This window comes from Pan troglodytes, chromosome 17, assembly GCF_028858775.2.
Source record: "Pan troglodytes isolate AG18354 chromosome 17, NHGRI_mPanTro3-v2.0_pri, whole genome shotgun sequence".
Taxonomy (NCBI): Eukaryota; Metazoa; Chordata; class Mammalia; order Primates; family Hominidae; genus Pan; species Pan troglodytes.
Window position 1 is genome coordinate 61,331,250 of NC_072415.2, and position 14,450 is coordinate 61,345,699.

The 14,450-nt window shown below is 42.4% G+C and overlaps 1 non-coding gene across 1 annotated transcript; it reads right to left on the reverse strand.

Moving 5' to 3' along the window:
- Positions 1-306: 306 nt before the first annotated feature.
- Positions 307-470, reverse strand: LOC112206285 (U1 spliceosomal RNA). Its single transcript, XR_002940519.1, has one exon. It is a non-coding gene; the product is annotated as a U1 spliceosomal RNA (small nuclear RNA).
- Between the last annotated feature and the right edge of the window lie 13,980 nt (positions 471-14,450).

The following is a 14,450-nucleotide window of genomic DNA, read 5'->3' on the forward strand; positions in this document are numbered from 1 at the left end:
TTGGAAATTCTCCAGAGTAGACAAAATCAGTGTCGTTTGTATTATCCTAAGGTTTAACATGTGGTAGGACTTCAAGGAGTCCAGGGACAAAGGTCAAGAACTCACTATTCAAAAAAAAAGATAAAAATAACCTATAACTATTTTCTGAAATATTTGTTCTCGGCAGTAGTCAAAGAACTATAAATCCAGACAACGAGGTTGTCTCTGCCTTTTATTTTGTCCATGTGTGGGTGAGGTATGGGCTGTTCCTTTGTGCATTTTACTTTATTTACTTTGAATCAAAAATTTTTTCTTTTTAATAAACGTCAGGGGAAAGCACACACACAGTCCTCCACTACCACAAATTATGCAGCTGAGTTTCCCACATTTGAGATAATCACAGGTATCAGCACATCTAGAGTGCAATGGATAAGCCTCACCCTGGGAAAAACACCTTTGTGATTGTGGTATCTCCTATGCCAGGTGCTTTGTGCGTTTTAATATACAAATGTAAAATTGATAGAAACTTGGCCACTTTGACTATCTATTTTAAAAGCTCTCTATTAAAAAAACCTGTATGTTCTTTGATCTAGAAATTCTACCTCTAGAAATTTATCTTTAAGAAAAGGATAAATTGTGCATTTATGATAATGCATAAAAATCTGGCAAACATGTTCACAGCAGTCCACTTTTTAATAATAATAATATATATATCCTAAATATGATTATAGGAATTGAATAAATAAACATTCTTACCATAGAATACTCTGAGGTTGATAAACACGATGGTGAAGATGTTGAGCAGTTTTCCTTAAAACTAGTTCTCAATTCACTGCTGATTTGTGGAAATCTGGCACTGTCTATACCAGGCAGCAACTCTAAGCCATCTCAAGAACTGAGGCACAGATTCCTTTAACTTTGTTTTTTTTGAGACAGAGTCTCACTCTGTGGCCCAGGCTGGAGTGCAGTGGCTCGATCTCGGCTCACTGCAACCTCCACCTGTTGGAGTAGCTGGGATTACAGGCATGTGCCACCATGCCCAGCAAATTTTTTTTTTTTTTTTTTTTTTTTTTTTTTAGTAGAGATGGGGTTTCACCACATTGGTCAGGTGAGTCTCGAACTCCTGACCTCAAGTGATCCGCCTGCCTTCACTTTTCAAAGTGCTGGGATTACCAGGCATGAGCCACTGTGCCCGACCAGATCCCTTTAACTTAAACTGCCCTATGCTTGCATGGTTCAAGTTTTGCTGAGGCCAGAATGAGCAGAAGGTGGGAATGGGTCTTGGTATTGAGGCTCCCGGCCCCACATTTAGGGAGCTGGGTTTGTGCACGGGCGCTGAGTCGGGAGGTGCTGCAGGATTGGCCTCTCCCAGAGGGCAGCTCTGGGGGGAGTCTCTTGTCTTTACCTTTGGTGGCTTTTTTTCTGTATCTAATCTATGGAGGAAATTGCATGGACATCAGGCTGACTCTGACCTGCCTGATGTTAGAAGGGTAATTCTGACGTGGAAAGATGCTCAGTATCCGTTGTCAAGTGAAACAAGCAGTTAATGAAACAGAAACAGCCCAGTGCAGTATTGTTTTATTTTTTCTTGGTAGACACATTATCTGTATCTGCACCTACACCTAAACTTCTTTTTATCTAGATACAGGTAGAATAACATCCAGAAAAAAGGTTTACCAAATGTTACTTCTTGTTTCTGGGTTGTGGAAATGCAATAATTTTCATTTGTGTCCTTAAACTTTTTATTTACTCTTTTTGTTGTTATAAAAACATATATATCAGTTGTGTAACGAAAATTTACAAAGAACGTCCTGAAACTTTTTGTTTACTCTCTTTGTTGTTATAAAAACATATATATCAGTTGTGTAATGAAAATTTACAAAGAATAATGATCTCTGGGGAGCTCTGCCTCTGATTTCCTTTTCTCTGCCCATTAAGCTGTAATAAGTAACTCCTGATTCCAGGTCTTTTGGCCCACAATGAGAGTCTGGTCGGAGGAGTTGTTCATCCTGACCCGGCATCTGGGAATGTCACGAAGCAGGCGGGCTTTGAGGAGCTGGCTCTGTAGGGAGAACTCTGATGGGAGGAAGGCCATGCCACGCTGAGGGGGAAGCATGAGCGAGAAAAGGGAATGGCCCACTGTGGACAGTGAGTTAATTCCAGGCCTTTATGAACATTGATGCTGAGTGCAGGTATCTGAGATGCTTCACGGGAGAAGGCAGCTAGCCAGGTACTCACTTATTGCCTTCCGTATGGATACAGGGAACTGCTTTAATTGTTCTTTTCCTCTTTTTCATTTGAAAGTCTTGTCTTCATGAAAGGACAGGTGCATGGAGGGCAGAAACTTATTTTGAAAGTCTCTCAGCAAATTTCCCAGTGCTGGGCAGAGGGGATGTCAGTGGATGCCTGCTGGCGAGACTAGAAAGAACTTGAGTTGACACTGACAGGCAGAAATATATGCCACCCCAAAATATGTCAGCCTAAAAGATGCCTTCTCAATTGAAGGCAATTGAGAAGAAGCAGATACAAGAAAAGCTCTCTGTCTCGCCCTTTCCCCAATCATTTGCCTAAAAGCAGAACATAAATTTGTAAAGGGGTCCCTCTTCCCCTTCCTACTAGTTAGGACAGAAATTAATCACTGAGGACAACCCATATCAGCCCAGAGATGGCAGCGGAGTAACCCACGTACAAACCTTAGTTAGCCTTTATCTTCCATTATTTTCTCCATATATTTGCCTTTCCACAATTTGCTGCCGCTAGAAGCTCAAAGTTTTTTCCTTTGTCTTGTCACTTCTCTAAAAATTTATTGTTCTTTTGTTAAGATGTTATATAAGCCCAAGTTCTAACCATCCTAATTTACTCATTGATGGGTACTGCCAGGTGAAGGCATGATGCGCCTGTTAATAACCTGTTTTTCTCTTGTTAATCTGTCTCTTCTTAATCTAATTTGCAGGGCCCCAGCTGCAGAACTCAAGATGGCTAGAACAAAAGATATTTTCCCTTCCCTACAGCATGAATTCCATTAAGGTAGCTTTAGGGAGTAGCTCTGTGTCTCTTGTTATAGGTCTGTAGGAAGCTTAGAAGATGGCTAAGCTGGATGTGGTGGCTCATGCCTATAATCCCAGCACTTTGGGAAGCTGAAGAGGGAGGAATTTGAGACTAACCTGGGCAGCATGGCGAGACTTCCGTCCCTACAAAAAATAAAAAATTAGCCAGGTGTGGTGATGCATGCCTGTAGTCCCAGTTGAGGTGGGAAGATTGCATGAGACCAGAAGTTTGAGGCTGCAGTGAGCCATGATTGAGCCACTGTGCTCCAGCCTGGACCACACAGTGAGACCCTGCCTTGAAAAAATAAAAAGAAAGAAAGAATGAAAGAGAATGGCCTATTTAAAGAATTCTTTCCTCTAAAGCTGTTTTTACCAGAGGCATGAGGGTTCTTATGAGTAATTTGGTACACATAGTAGTTGATATGGTTTGGTCCTGTGTCCCCAACCAAATCTCATGTCGAATTGTAATCCCCACATGTGAGGGGAGGAACCTAGTGGGAGGTGGTTGGATCATGGGGTGGATTGGATTTCATCCTTGCTGTTCTCATGATAGTGAGTGAGTTCCCACGAGATCTCATCATTTAAAAGTGTGTAGCACCTCCCCCTTCTTTCTCTTTCCTGCTGTCATGTAAGATGTGCCTTGCTTCCCCTTTGCCTTCCACCATGATTGTAAATTTCCTAAGGCCTCCCCAGCCATGTGAAACTGTGAGTCAGTTAAACCTATTTTCTTTATAAATTACCCAGTTTCAGATCGTTCCTTATAGCAGTGTGAATATGGACTAATAGTTAAATTTAGCTTATAAATAATTAGCTTTTTGTTTATCAGGATAGATTCAGGGATATCTATATGATAAAACAACTCAAACTCACTTGCACGCTGACATGCTTCTTGCCTGGGAGACTGTGGGCCTGCTGAGAATTATATCTAACCTCGTGCTCTCATGACCCCCACAGCATAGTGAACCACCCTCACTGAGGTACCTGGATAGTTAAATTACTCATACACTTACCAAATGTTCCTCTATCTGCCAAACCAGGAACAAAGAAAACTGGCAGGTAGTACTTGGGGTCTTTTCAAAATCTAGCCTTTCCTTGGAAACGCACTCTAGTTCCCCGCCCCGCCCTCGTGTGTGATGGGGTGGGGGTGGTTGGCTCTGAGGTACACGTTTGAGATGGGAATTCCATGCAGGCAGCTTTAGGGAATGGCTTCTCCCCTGTTAGAAGGAGCCCACGAACAATGCTGGTGTGAGTATGCTCAGACGGGAGACACAGGAAGGGAGATGGGGCCTGGACGCCTCTCCTCAGCTGCCAGAGTCATCCCTGTGGCAGCCGAGGGCCTCTCTCACTGCTCCCTGGCCAGGCAGGGAGACTTGGAGGGGGCCATTATTTTCGCAGTTTGTGAACTTGCCTTATTAGTTGGGGAATGATTTCCCAAGGACTTGAAAGGAATGTCTGAACATAGAAACCCGCAGGAGGGATTAGGAGTCCTGTCATCCCAGGAGAGAAGGTGGCATTACCTAACCGTGTTCCCTCACAGGTAGGCCCTGGAGGGGATATTGGCAATGGGAACATTCACTGCAGACTGTCAGTGTCCAACTCTCTGGAGGTCAAAGCGAGTCCTGCCCTTTCCCCAACAGTCACTTTGCTGCTCTCCTTTGTCCTGCCCTGAGGTCCAGAAGCCCTTGGACACAGCTGTGAGGGTTTTAGGAATGTTTTTGTTTTCCTGACACCAGAGAAGCCTGTTTTAAACTTGCAAAATGACAACTTAAAAAAAAAGTGCTGATGATTGGCAGATGGATGAAGCCCTGAGACCAAAACTCTATTCACCTGCCAACCCACATACCATCCAAGACTAATTTTAGCTACAGTCTCAGTTTTAACCCTGTCTTCATCCAAGAAAGTGGTTGTTGAACTCTGCCTGGGCTGGGCTTGGGACCAGACACCAGTGAGGCTGTGATCTTGCAGACATCCAGCACTTCCCTTTACCCCAAAGCAATCTAAAAATCTTGCTCCAACACCTTATCTATCCAGTGGGCCATCTAGCATATAGGTAACTCAGCCATGGCTGAGAAAGAAAATAAATAAACAACTTTGCTGTTAGCTATCATTTCTTACACACACACACACACACACACACACACCTGCACACACATACACTAATTCACACACAAACATAGACACACATACCTGTACCACACTCACTCATATCTACCACCTCCTCTCCACTCCTCAACACTCACATGTTTCCACACAGGCAGTGTGATGCAATGGAAAGATCCTTGACTTTGGAATTAAACCAAATGGCCATGTGATTTTGGGCATATTAGCTAAAGTCTCACAGACTCCATATCTTTCTGTTTTTTTTTTTTCTTTGAGATAAGGTCTTGTTATGTTGCCCAAGCTGCAGTGCAGTGGCTATTCACAGGCATGATCACAGAACACTGCAGCCTTGAACTCCTGGCCTCAAGTGATCCTCCTGCCTCAGCCTCCTGAGTAGCCAGGACTACAGTTGCATGTCACCGTGCCTGGCTCCTCAGTTTCTTAATCTGCAAAAAGGATGCACATACTTACTTTACAGGATTTTGGTGAGGACTAGAAAGAAGTGAACTAACATATGTAGGCAGTGTGCTAAATGGGTACATACTGCAAAAAATGTTTGTTCCTTTATACCCTACCTTCCCCAGAGTGTATAGTCTACACTCTCACACACACAGTAATACTCATACACTATAGTGTATTGTTTCTCAAAAGTATGCCCATTCTCCTATCAAGACTCACCATCTAAACTTAATGCAGGGAAATCACTGCCCTCTCTCTTCCTATTGCTCACATGGAAAGTATCTTGGAATTCTCTGACTACTGACCCCCAATTGAGTGAAGATTCTCTGATAACCAAGCCTGATACACTGAGTTTTCCTTCTCACATCTCCTGTATTCTTGACAGCTGTAGAGCAGGTATTTTGAGGGTGAGAGATGGGGCTGTGACACAAATCATTAAAACCCCAATTTCTGAATGCTGATGGCTCTTTCTGGGCCTCTTAATGTGAGATCTTAGGTGGAAAAAAATAGTGAGAGTGTGTCTCCACTCCTTCTCAAGAGGCTTGGGGCCCACCAGGTTTCCTCCCATCCCCCCTGTATCAGCAAGGATGCTTTCAGCTGCTGTAAGTAATAGAGAACACAACTGGTAGCAATGCAAACTATAAGAACAATTATCTTACTGAGAAGTAGCATGGAAACAGGTGATTTCAGGGTGGGTGCAGTGGCTCCACCACATCATGAAGACTCGGGTGCATCCCATTTGCCCATTTGCCATCTGCATTTTGGTGATGTCTCCCCTTGGGGTCATGAGTTAACCACAGCAGTCCAAGGTGCTACATTTCCTCATCAAATGGGGAAGATAGCATTATGTAGGAGGAAAATCTTTCCCAGAAGCCCCTCAACAGGTTCCATAGGCCAGATTTAGGTCATATACTCACTCCTCAGCTGCAAGCGGAGCTGGAAAAGTGGGTGAATGGCACTGTCACCTCTGCAGAGGGCAATGGGCTCTTCAGCAAGGAAGACGGGTTGAGAGGATGCTTTTCGGATAGGCAACCATGGGCATCTGCCATATTTCCCTGGTTTCTAGTTCTCCAAACATCAGACAGCAATATCTGAAAAGTCCAAGTCCCACTTGTCCACTCTCAGCTTGTTTTCTCTGTAGCTTGCAATCTGTTGCTGGAATGTGGAGGTTCCTGTTTCTGGATCATGGTACACCATTTCCTGTCATCGTCTCTTGTCATTTTGTTCTGTTGGCCAGAGCCCAAATCATAGGTGCCAGTTTGTCAGCAGTCTGAATGGTGGCCCCAATACTTGTTGCACTCTTCTCGTTGTCTCTTTGAAAAGCTGTCTTCCTGCTGTGCCTGTATCCAAGCAGCTCTATTCCCCTTCAATAGAGTGTGAATCCTATCTTCAGAGAGGTGGAACTCTAAGACAGCCTTCTCTGGCTGACTTCAATAGGGTCTGGCAACATATTGTCTGGTTTCTTTGTTTTGTCCCCTTACTTATGAGTCTGAGAGAACACAGTTATAACCATAACTCAGGGGATCACACCCATGGAAGGGCACTGCTGTGATTCTCCTACAGTGGGTTGGTTTCCAGGAGTGCTTGTGTGCACTGATTCACATTGTGTTTCTGACTAATACAGATGAATATTTTTTCCCTACCTAAATCTCATGTTGAAATGTAATCCCCAATGTTGGAGGTAGGGCCTGATGGGAGGTGATTGGGTCATGGGGGCTGATCCCTCATGAATGGCTTAGTGCTGTCCTCGCGATAGTGAGTGAGTTCTCACAATATCTGGTTGTTTAAAGTGTGTGGCACCTCCCCTCCACTTCCCACTCCTGCTTTCTGCATGAGATGTGCAAGCTCCCAGTTTGCCTTCCATCATGATTGTGGCTTCCAGAGGCCTCCCCAGAAGCAGATGCCGGCACTGTGCTTCCTGTACAGCCTGCAGAACCATGAGCCAGTTAAGCCTCTTATAAATTACCCAGTCTCAGATATTTCTTTATAGCAATGCAAGAATGGCCTAATACACTGACTCATCAGTTATAATTACATCAGACTGTTAAAAACAGAAACCTGATTGTAATGAACCAAACAGAGATTTTATTTTTATCATGCAAAAAGAAATCTGGAGGAAGTCTGTCTAGAACTGATACAGTATATCCACAGTGCTATCAGAGACCCAGGCTTCCTCATTCTTCCTGCTTTGCCATCTGTGGTGTGTGGCTTCTGTGCTCATGTGTGCAAGATGACTGTTTCACCAATAGGAATTGCATTTTGTTCCAGACAGGAGAAAAGGAGAAAGACCATCAAAAAGGCTAAGACAGACTTACCTTTCTTTCTTTCTTTTTCTTTTTCTTCTTTTTCTTTCTCTTCTTTTTCTTTCTTTCTTCTTTCTTTTTCTTTTGTTCATTCTTTCATTCTCTTTCTCTCCCTTTCTCTCCCCTCCCTCCCTCCCTTCTTCCTTTCTTTCTTTCTTCCTTCCTTCCTTCCTCTTTCTTTCCTTCATAAGGTAGCAATTAAGTTTTTCTAGAATAGCCACGCTATTGGCTTCTACTTTACCTTATTGACCAGAATTACATCCCATAGCCACTTCCCTTCCTGCAAGGGAATCTAAGGGAGGTATGAATGCACGTTGCCCAATAAACTGGTGTTCTAATAAGGAAGAGGAAAGAATGGATACTGGGTTGGCAGCTAACAGCATCTGCCACGGAAATCCCTCCCTTCAGGTCAGATGTGTCCTGGGGGAAACTGCAGTAAACCTGAGAGTCATGGAAAGGTCCCATCCGCCATATTCCACCAAGGCACTTAGTCCCTACTTGTGAAGAGTGCCTTAAGAATCTCCTAAATTTTCCAGAACACTGGTAGATATTTGCATAGGGGCATTTCTGCAGGATCCCCGGTTTCCTAAAATGATGAATATTCACTTGAGCCTTTTGTCTCTCTCCTTCTCTCTCTTCCTCGGTCTCTCCCTTCCTTCCACAAATAATTTTCGAGTCCCTCATTTGCATCAGACAATGTGCTAGGCACCTAGGGACACAGGCAGATGTTGCTCCTTCCTCTCCTGAACAAATGCAAGTTTGGCTACTGGAGGCCAGACAAGAATTGTGACTCTCAGGTGTACATCACCTGTTTGGAAGCAGCCAGGCAAGGGAATGTGCTTGCGGCTTGCGATGAGTTCAGGGGATTTCTGGAAAATGTGTTTGAGTAGTCTGCCATATTTGTGAAAAGTTACTCTGAGAGGCAAGACATAAGCCCTGGATCTTTCTGAAGGGCTGAAGTTATCCCTGATCCTCCAGCTGTTGACATCGCACATATATGTGGGAAGCTTGTTTTCCCAGTTACAGATGGCTGGACAAGTGAACTCAACTTCACACAGCATGGTGCCAGACTCTCCTTGGCTCCCACTCCCATCATTCAGGATTCTTGCTGGTGATGTATGCAGGAGGTACACCAGTAGGGGAGACGAGGCCTAAAGAGGCTTATGGCAGTACAGTCACACATCCATGTCTGGGTCACAACTCTTTCTTGAAAAGTTCTTAACCTGTAGATAAGAAAGCTGTGCATGACATCCAATTACACATGAAAGGGAGAAGGTGTCTGCTAGGGAAAATCTGAATTAATCAGGAATGACTATTAAAATGTTCTACTATTAATAACTACTTACACTTTTAAACAAGTTATACCTTTCAAAATGATAATGTATACTTGATCTCATTTGGGCTTTACAAGAATTTTACTGTAAAATCTATATCATATTATATATTTAAATATTTACAACTCTTTTACTTCCACCTAACACAGCCAATAAAATGTACATAGACACTGAATATTAATATCTTAGGAACACTAAACCTCAAATGTTTTACTTTCTCCTTTTGTTTGCTTCATGATCCTGTTTTTTTTCCACATGTGTTTTTGTACTTGTCCAATTCTCCCCCGACCTTTACACATTTTTGTTACTGCAGAGCATCTTTATCCCTGGAATTTCATTTTTGATGTTCTACTGCAGCTCATTTCTTTTGTTTATTTTTTGCTTTTTGAGTTTTTAGAGACAATGTTATTGAGGTATATTTGGTGTATATTAATAGTAAACCACACATATTTCAAAGTAATGATCTGATATGTGTTGACATATGTATAAACCCATAAAACCATCACTACTGTCAAGACAGTGAACATACTCATTTATTTCAAGTGCCTTTGGTGGGTCTTTATTATTTGTAATCAAAAGAAACTTAATTCAGATACCATCTTATTGACATTTTCTGGTTCTTAATAGATTTGTAGGGACTCTCTTCCTGGTTCTGTACCCTTGGGGCTGTCAGTTCACCCTGGACCTCGGCTCTAATAAGTGACCCCATAGTCCATGCATCACTACCTCCCATTTCTCTTTCAGCAAGTCCTGTCCATCTCATGGAGTGGTTGAAAGAGCATAGTCTGGAGTTGGGAGACTGAGACCACACTTCTGCCTTTCCTCTTTTCAGATGCATGACTTTGGACAATGATGATAATCGTGATGTAGATTTCACCAGGTTGTTTAGGATCACATGAGAATCTCTTTATGTAACATGCTGCTAATATGGAAGTTTGTGTATAGACATCAAGTCAGATATACGTGGTATTTCAAAATCAAATCACCAAATGGACAATTTACAAAGAAAATGTCATCAAACTGGTTCAAGACCTCTTGAATCCTTGCCTATTTTAAGGCAAGGAAAAGAGCCAAGAAAGGAGAGAGGAACAAAGATTGTGTGAGGGAAGTATTTTCTTGGGAGAGAACTATCGCCATGATGTATATCTCCCACACCTTGAAGTCCATTGGGAGCAGATGGCTTGAAGGTGTCCATTCAGAGAACTTGTCATGTGTCCCTGTGGTTGGGAGAAGAGGCCTAGCAGCAGCAGGATAGGTGAATTTCCTGACCTCCAAGGGATGTGGAGGGCTAAGGGTTATATAGAAGGGTTTCCCTGCAGTCAGAAGTTGGCCTCACTGGAGGGAGAAATGGGCTAGAAGAGTCCAGGAGGCCCTGACAGTCTGCGTGGAGTGGACTGCAGAGGTCAGTGGTAATTGACAGGGTGCGGTCCCCTGAGGAGCACAAGGCAGGACCCATATGGTGGGAGTGGCCAGAGAGGAACAGCAGAGAGGCTTTCAGGGAGCCCAAGAAAGCACCCACAGGGGAAGGAGTCTGCCTACCTGGCCATGAGAGCTGAAGCTATCAGCCACAGATAAATTCCTTGTCCCGCCTTACTCCTTCCCTTTTCACTCCCCATATGTCAGCCTGGGAGCACTTCATGCCACCTCCAAGGGGTTTGGAAGCATGGGTGGGAGTCCCATCTTTGTGGGTGTTCTATAATTTCTGAATTGGGAGATGTTTCTTAAGAGTGAGTAGAAAAGTCATAAAAGGCTGGGTGTGGTGGCTCATGCCTATAATCCCAGCACTTTGGGAGGCTGAGCAGGCAGATGACTTGAAGTCAGGAGTGTGACACCAGCCTGGCCAACATGGTGAAACCCTGTCTCCACTAAAAATATAAAAATTAGCCAGGCCTGGTGGCATGCGCCTGTAATCCCAGCTACTTGGGAGGCTGAGGCATGAGAATTGCTTGAACCTAGGAGGTGGAGCTTGCAGTGAGCCGAGATCACAACACTGCACTCCAGCCTGGGTGACAAGAGTGAGACTCTGTCTCAAAAAAAAAAAAAAAAAAAAAAAGTCATAAGACCTGACTATACATTCATCTAGAAAAAAAGGATATTTTAAAGGAAAGTGAAAGATAAATTAAAATTGTGTTTGTTTTTGTTTTTTTCGTTTTAATTTAAATTTTTTTTTTTTTTTTGAGATGGAATCTTACTCTGTTGCCCAGGCTGAAGTGCAGTGGTGCGATCTTGGCTCACTGCAACCTCTGCCTCCCAGGTTCAAGTGATTCCCATGATTCAGCCTCTCGAATAGCTGGGATTACAGGCGTGCGCCACCACGCCTAGCTATTATTTTTGTATTTTTAGCAAAGATGGGGTTTCACCAAGTTGGCCAGGCTGGTCTCAAACTCGTGACCTCAAGTAATTCACCCGCCTCGGCCTCCCAAAGTGTTGGGATTACAGACGTGAGCCACCACACCTGGCAAAATTGTGTTATTATTATGTTTGTTTATTATACAAATGACACTCAAACTGTAAAATATACAATTTAGTTACTGTTTTAGACCATTTGCATTGCTATAAAGGAATACCTGAGGCTAGGTAGTTGTTAAAGAAAAAGGGCTTTTCGGCTCATGGTTCTGCAGGCTATACAACTGTACAAGAAGCATGGCACCAGGCCCCACCTCCAATGCTGGGAATCAAATTTCAACCTGACATTTGGAGGGGACAAATATCCAAACTCTACCTGTTACTATGTTCAGTACGTCCTTTACCTCCAGCGCTTTTCTTCTTGCATACTTAATGTTCTCAACCTTAAATTGCATTGAAGTGTCTGGAGGTCTTGGCGAAGCACAGATTTCTGGACCCCACCCCCAGAGTGTTTGATTCAGTGGGTCTAGGGTGGAAGGCCAAGGGTTTGAATTTCTTACAAGCTCCCAGATGATACTGATGCTGCTAGTTTGAGGACCACACCTGGAGGGCCACTGCTCTAAAACCCTGATGCTCAAACTTGGCTGTCACTGGCACCACCTGGGGAGATTCAACAAGTACTGATGCTTGGGCCCTACCTCCAGATATGTTATTTAATTCTTGTGGCCTGTACATCATGGATTAAACACTCTCCAGGGAATTAGGGGTGGAATATTTATTTTTAGTTAAGTCTGTTTTACTTACTTCCTCATTGAGGATTTTTGCCTTATACATTTTCAGTATTATTTGAATTATTAACAACAAGCATAACTCATTTTATAACTAGTAAGCAAAATTGTGACTTTATTCTTCTCTTCAATTATGTCCATTTTTAACATGTGTCATAACTCTTTATTTATTTATTTGAGACAGAGACTCGTTCTGTCGCTTAGGCTGGAGTGCAGTGGTGCGATGTCTGCTCACTGCAACCTCCGGCTCCCAGGTTCAAGCGATTCTCCTGCCTCAGCCTCCTGAGTAGCTGAGACTCAAGCGTGCACCACCATGCTTGGCTAATTTTGTATTTTTAGTGGAGATGGGGTTTCACCATGTTGGCCAGGCTGGTGTCGCACTCCTGACTTCAAGACATCTGCCCGCTCAGCCTCCCAAAGTGCTGGGATTATAGGCGTGAGCCACCGCGCCTGGCTAACATGTACCATAACTCTTTAAAACCAAAAGGATGTTTGAAACTCTCCCCCTTCCATTATTTCTCTTATGAAAAAAAAATCTTCTTTGTCTAATAAGATATAGCTCATCCCCAATTCTGCAAAATTTCTTGCCTATTGAGAAACGAATTTCAGTTATTACTATGGGATGTTGAAAAAGACTTTTATCTTACACCTTAGGCTTCACAATCTATAATTTTTCCCTCCTACCATCCAGAAAATTCTACTAATTTACTTCTCTTTCTGGTGTGTGTATATTCCAGGAATGCGTTTGTAAATGTTCTTTATTCACATGTCCTCACAAATCAATAGAAATCATTATTGAAGGCTTAGAATGCACCAGATATTGTGAGAATTATTTTCATTTTACGTACCAGAAAACAAAAGCTTAAGAGGTCTTCAAATTCATAATTAGAGAGTTATGTATATAGCTTTATAGGTCCCCTTTTTGTCCAAATACTTACTATCTACTGTTAGTAAACAAAGAGAAGGAACGCATTCAATTTTGGCTGGTCCAGTAGCCCACTGGCCATTAATTCTTCAATCGACCTTCCCAAACTCTTCCCAGAGCCCTTATTTGATATAGGTTGAGTTCTGATGAGTTTCCATGTGTACACCTTTTAAAAGACACAGTTGAAATATTCTTGCACAAAGGAAAGATTACTTTTGGGAGGCAGCTTCACATTTTGTTATTCCCAGTCTCCCGTTCATCTGCAGCATTATAAATATGCATCTGGCAACTGAGATTTTCAAACATCTTCGTTCTGTATATTAAACACAATTCTACTTCCATATCTTTCCCTTTGCCTATTATTGACTTGTGGGAAGACCCCTAAACCCACTCCCTTTATGTATTATACAAATGCTCTCTGGGCATTAAGCTTTATTTCTTGCAGAAAAATCATATCCACTTTCTTCTCTCTTAGGGCCATGCCAACTGTGACTTTAATGTTTTGAATCTTACTATTTTTATGCATTCTTAAATTGTGCCTTTTCTATATGGATGTAATTTTACTAAGAATTACCCGTTGATTTCTTTCTCCTCTTTGCTTCCAATCTTTCCTCTACTAGGATTGGGGTCCCTGTGTTCTGAACCCACGATTCTTATTTTCTTTGGGCTTCCTCCACATTAATTCTTCTGTTGTCTTCTTTTCCTCCACTGTTGATTCATTAGACATAGGTGATGGCTTCCTTTTCTCTCCATGAGTTAGATTTTCCCCAACGCTTTTGCCCATAGCTTTTATGAATTTACCATTTTATTACCTTATTTACTTATTTGCTCATAAGAAATTTATTAAAATATTTCAAAACACATAGAAGTTTGAAATATTTTATGGTGAACACGCATATACTCACCACTCAGATCCTAGAGTTAACATTTTAGTATACTTTCTTCATCACAAGTCTACTCACCTATTCACTTCTTTTTCTATCCATCAAACCAACTTCTTTCTTGATGCATTTCAAATTGAATGGCAGGCATCAGTACCCATCACCTCTGCAGATCTCAGCAACATAATATTAATGAGTTCAGTATTGATCTATGGTTCTTTTTTTGAGGTAAAATTTATATAAAATGAAATACATAAAACAAATTTACTATATGATGTTTTGACAAAT